The sequence below is a fragment of the Neovison vison genome, chromosome 3 (assembly GCF_020171115.1).
Source record: "Neovison vison isolate M4711 chromosome 3, ASM_NN_V1, whole genome shotgun sequence".
Lineage (NCBI taxonomy): Eukaryota > Metazoa > Chordata > Mammalia > Carnivora > Mustelidae > Neogale > Neogale vison.
The window spans coordinates 69,081,246-69,087,245 of record NC_058093.1 but is presented as its reverse complement, the minus strand read 5'-3'; the positions used below and the strand labels follow the sequence as shown (position 1 = coordinate 69,087,245).

The 6,000-nt window shown below is 34.3% G+C and overlaps 1 long non-coding RNA gene across 2 annotated transcripts in view; it reads left to right on the top strand.

The window, feature by feature from the left end:
* Positions 1 to 373: 373 nt before the first annotated feature.
* LOC122902597 overlaps positions 374 to 6,000 on the top strand; it is a 60,915-nt gene continuing 55,288 nt past the window's right edge. For both annotated transcript variants that reach the window (XR_006383829.1, XR_006383830.1), the window contains exon 1: positions 374 to 610. This is a non-coding gene — a long non-coding RNA (uncharacterized LOC122902597). The remainder of the gene's footprint in view (positions 611 to 6,000) is intronic.

The window sequence follows — 6,000 nt, the reverse complement described above, 5'->3', positions numbered from 1 at the left end:
TTTAGCCAGTACTGGAGGAATGACTTCAGGAAGTGGAATGTATGAAGAAAGAAGCATAGCATGCTGGTACCCTAATTAATAAAATCTCTGAATTTTTTGTTTCTTCCCAAGGAAGCATATGTGGTACTTGCTACACTCTCCAAAAATGACACAATTAAACACATTGGAACAAAAGAAAAATATAGGGAGATCCATCTTTGTTTTAATCGTGATCTAAAACCACAACTCCTTAGTAGTTGTGGAAATATGCTTGAAATTTAGACTATGACAAGTACAAACATTTAAACAAAAAAACAAATTTACTTGGCAAGGAGTGTAGGAATGAAGGTATGTCATCCATCAACACTATTTGGTGATTCATGGATTTAAAAAATCCACTGAATATATAAAGTTGAGCTATGACTTAGCAAGAGACTTTGTTCTGATGTAATGATGCTAATTTTAAACTTTAAACAGCTTGAAAAGTGAGATGAATGTCTGAAATGAAAATCTCAACTGATTCAAAGATAAAGAATATAAAATCAGTAGTTTTAGGAAGGAGCCACATTAGCCTTCCTCTCTGCAGACCAACTTCCATTCCAAGAATAATTTTCATCTCTGTCAAAAGCAGGTAAGCTCTTTTTATCAATACTCCTATCTCAACCAACTCATTGTGGTTATCCTATTCCTAAGGTTTTCTATAGAAATGATACAAGAAGAAAAGCTATTGACTTTCTGCTACCCTATCCAAATTTGTTCATTCATGGAATAATCATTCATTGAGAATCCATATTTCTTGAAGTTCACATTTAACTTTTTCCCCCTCCTCTTAAATGTATTTAAGTTTTTACTATGTTACTTGTTGTCTTCTCTTTTTTTATATCCTTTCTGGTGATATCCCAAGAGTGACAATAGAATCTTCTTTTATGACTATTCTTTTTTCCTTCTTTAGTCATGTTTCACCATAGACACAGAGAGATGTACATACCCTTTTGCTATTCATTGTGTCCAGATGTGTGGTTTAATTGCATTATCAGTATGCACTATATCAAGAATAGCCTTTATATCAAATATAATAATGTAGATAGTAATCTACAAAAGGATCACATAGCCATGAATTCATGATAACCCTCAAAATAGTTGGAACAAGTATTATTATTCTCTGAGGAAAGCAACTGGGGCCTAAAATATTAAGAGTTTAAAAAATCCAAGGTGTTGTCTTATAGATATATTCCAATCTATTTTAGCTACTTTAGTTTGAAAATTCCTATCATTGCAATTATTTATCTACTATATATTTTATCATTCAAACATCAATTATTTATAATTATAATTATTTCTAATATTTGTATATGAAGATAAAAAAATCTTCAATGTCTCAGTGGTTGGTGAGAAAGAAAACGGAGTTACTCAAAGGCAAATGATTTAATTGAGGAAGATCTGAATGACTCAAAATGGGTAGTTGCAAAATAGACTTCTCCTACATTGTATGATAAAGAAAGGGGAAAAAAAGAAAAAAGAAAAGATACTTATAATAACAATTGCAAAAAGGACATATAAAGCTGTATTTTTTAAAAGACACCCAAACAGAGTAGGAAAGTATGTTTTTTTAACATCTGTACTATGAAGATAAGCCACTTGGGGGAAAAGATTAGATCATAAAAAACTTAGAACATATCTGATGAATCAAAGTCAATAATTTTAGCAATGTAGCTAGTTCCTGAGGCAATGGATAAAGTCTAACTATTTAAAAAACCTTATCCAATTGGATGATGGACTCAGGTAAGTCACCTTGGCATGCACACTGATAGTTTATCTCAAGCCCTGAACCAGAGATTATCAACCTCTCATAATGCTAGAGATCTTGAGAAGTAAACCTTAAAAAGAATTAAAAATAAATAAAGACAAGTAAGAAAGAAATCTGCAGGGGCATCTGGTGGCTCAGTTGGTTAAGCAACTGCCTTCAGCTCAGGTCATGATCCCAGAGTCCTGGGACTGAGTCCCGCATTGGTCTCCCAGCTCCACAGGGAGTCTGCTTCTCCCTCTGACCTTCTTCCCTCTCATGCTGTTTCTCACTCTCTCTTTCTCTCTCTCTCTCTCAAATAAATAAATAAAATCTTTAAAAAATAGAAAGAAATCTACATATACTGTACAAATACTTTTGTAACAAGGTGTGCTGATCAGTGTTATAATTATTGTAATATTATTTTTGTTTTTCTGTTTTTCTGTGTTTAGAACATTTAAGAAAATCTAATATTTTAGACTTGTGGCTTCAGACGAAAGAAAAAATGTTAAGTTTAGCATCAATATTTACATACAGAAATTTAGTTTGTTAAATATATAAAATTTTAATTTATAAGTTATTTTAGTAATGTATGAATGATTTGGAGTTTTATTAATTGTCTAACAATTTCTAAATTGGATTTTAGACAAAGTACAAATGGTTAGCATTCTTTTCCTCACACAGGAGTCTTTTGGGCATTAAGCAAGTTGTTAACAATGATGAAATACTACAAAGTGAGAAAACCCAAACTGTTTTCCTGTCTCCCTATCTCATGAGTAGCCAAAAACTCAAGGTACTTCAATCACTGAAATGTGCAGATATCATGTACAACATTTAAAAATCAACGTCCCAAGGGAGAGTAGTGTATCCACATTGAACCATTATATTGAAGTGGGGAGACAGAGTTTTGGAATTCTAAGGCACAATTGCCATTAATTTTGTGGGTAGTCCATATTATAGAAATGTTCTCTTTAAGAAACCCTAGATTATACTGGTCTCTGATTATACTATATTGAATACAGTTTTTTGCCTATCAACACGAAAACTTTAGGTCATGGCAATTTGTATTTACAAACTAAATTTTTAAGAAGTCTACCTTTTGGGGGTGCCTGTGTGGCTCAGTGGGTTAAAGCCTCTGCCTTCAGCTCAGGTCATGATCCCAGCGTCCTGGGATAGAGTCCCACATCGGGCTCTCTGCTCAGCAGGGAGCCTGCTTTGTCCTCTTTCTCTCTCGGCCTGCCTCTCTGCCTACTTGTGATCTCGGTCTGTCAGATAAATAAATGAATAAAATCTTTAAAAAAAAAAAAAAAACCTTAAAAAAAAAAAAAGAAGAAGCCTACCTTTTGGCTCCAAAGCAGTTGATCTAGAAAAATAATAGTGCAAAGCTCAAAGGACCTAACAATTCCTCAGGGTGAAAGTGAAGAATCCTGTGGCCTTATGATACTTTTTGTTTGTTATACTTTGCTTGATGACAGAAAACGAAGGAAACTCTGTCCAATGAGTTTGAGACATGAAAATTAGAAAAATATAGTTTGTGCCAATAGTTTTGGAAGACAAGCAAGAGTGAAAATATGAGGATACTTAAAAATTATTCACATCTAAAAGCAGAAAAAGAAATAATAGGATGCTCATAAATTACAAGTGGCTAATAACACAGTACATAATATAAGCAAATACACCATATCAATGCAAAATTGTCATCCTCCATATTTCAGAACAGTGATTTTTTTTCTAAAAATAAAATCTGAAAGTTTGCTGTTGGTACTTGAAGTCATTGCTGGAATAACTACAGTGGCTGCCCACAATCTGTGACTAACCTATGAATTAAGGCCAGTGCAAGTGTATTCAGCACATTCAAACAACCAAAAAAAAAAAAAAAACCCCAAACAAAAAACATCCACATATACCCTAAGGTTTGTACATACACTTAGAAAAGAAAAGGGGGTGCCTGGGTGACTCAGTGGGTTAAGCCTCTGCCTTCAGTTCAGGTCATGGTCTCAGGGTCCTGGGATCGAGCCCCCGCATCAGGCTCTCTCCTTGGTGGGAAGCCTGCTTCCCCCTCTCTCTCTGCCTGCCTCTCTGCCTACTTGTGATTTCTCTCTGTCAAATAAATAAATAAAATCTTAAAAAAAAGAAAGGAAATAAAAGTAAAAATGTGGTACCGTTATCACAAGCACCATACTGCTTTTTGGCTATTTCTTTAGGCTATGTTCTTGATCTATATCTGAAGGTGAAATCTCTTAGATAAATATGGTGTCAGTGGGACAGGATGAATAGATGGATAGGTTGGAACAGGTGGTGGAGAAATGGAGATATACACTGTATTTAGGATGACCAATGTTGCCCTGGAGCCAGCTCTGATGAGGATCCAATGGCTGACATGTGGTGGATTAATCTGACTCATGCACCATGTAGCTAATATCACTCTGGGAGATTTCATTCAGGGCCAACTCCTATGACCTCTATTCCATTTTGGATCATTGTTACTAGATTTGGTTAAGAGTCTGCCTTTGGCTCAGGTCATGATCCCATGGTCCTGGGATGGAGCCCCATATTGGACTCTGCTCAGCAAGGAGCCTGCTTCTCCCTCTGCCCACTGTTCCCTCTGCTTGTGCCCGTTCTCTCTGTCTCTCTATCTGTGAAATGGATGAATAAAATCTTAAAAAAAAAAAAAAGATTCATCTTTAGAGCAGTTCTTTGGGTCATACTACCCATGCTTCTCTATTTCTGGTTTTTCATTTCCAGATCCATACAACATTACATTCTGAAATATTACTATTACCAGCCTCCCATAAAGATAATTTCATTTTCACTAATGTCAGGTCTAAAGCAGTCATGAATTTTACTTTATAACTTTTTAATTTTGAAACAATGTTTCTGTTTTGTGACAACAGGTAACATTTGCATGTTTGTTCTCCAACCTCGCCCCTTCTGTTTGAGTCTTACAGGAGCATTTATATATTTTTAAATGTTCACCATCTGTCCTTGCACTGAAATTTTTCTAGTCATGATTTGATTTTATGAAATTTATCCTCTAGAAAATTCCTCAAAAAATGGCTAAAAAAGAAAAAGGGCACATAATTCCCTAAAATTATGTAAATTGATTTTTCTATATGCTTGATATTTGAAGGACAGTTTAGCTGGATATAAAATACTTGTTTCACAATTCCTTTCACTAAGCTTTTAAAAATTTTTGTTTTATTGTTGCCTGGCTTTGTATGTTGGTTTTGAAATGTCTGCTGTTGGTCTAATTCTTTTTTCTTTGTAAGTTATTTGATATTTCTGCCTAGAGACCTTGATGGTTTATACTTGTCTTTGAAATCTAATGAGTTTTACTAGAATATGTCTTAAGAGTTTAATCACTCTGGATTAATTTTTTCTGGTACCCAGTGAACTCTCTGAACATATAGATATAAGTCTTTTTCATTCTCTAAAGTGATCTTGAATTATAGCTTAAAATATTATCTCTTTGGGGGCACTGGGGTGACTCAATCAGTAAAGCATCCAACTCCTGATTTCAGCTTAGGTCATGATGTCAGGATCATGAGAATGAGCCTCATGTTGGGCTGTGTTCTCAGCAGGGAGTTTGCTTGGGATTCTCTCTCTCTTCCTCTGCTCCATTCCCTATTCCCTTGCTCTTGTGCTCTCTCATTCTCTCAAAAAAAAAAAAAAAATTAAAATATTAGCTCTGCTTTATTGTTTTTTTCTTCAGGGTCTCTGTTAACATGAAAAGTATTCCCTTTTTGCATGTCTTTCTAGTCTTATTCTCTCCCTCTGATCCTTTTTATGGCTTTATTCAAGCCATTTTCATTCTCTCCAGGGTTTTCTCACTCTCTTTCAATACTACTTATTAAATTACTTGAATCTATTCTCCCTTTGGCAACTTGTAATTTATTCTTCATTTTAACTTTTTCTTCTATTTTTTTTTCCTAAATGAAATCAAGCTTTTCCTTTATTCCAATTTTGTTCATTTTATTTTTACTTTTTGTACTTCTAATTTAAAAGTTTCTCGTATTTCCAAATCCTTGTATGAAGGTACTCAGTTCTGCTTGATATGTGAACTTATAGTTTTCTTCTTTATAGTTTCCTTCTTATTTTTGGTTGTCTTATCAGAGGAGAATTTGCCTCAGTTGAGAGGCATGAAATTTCATTTCTTTGTTTTTACTATATTTCTATATGGACTTTACTTTCCGTTTGTTCATATTTATGGAATTGGGGTGTTTTAGAGATTCTTGGCT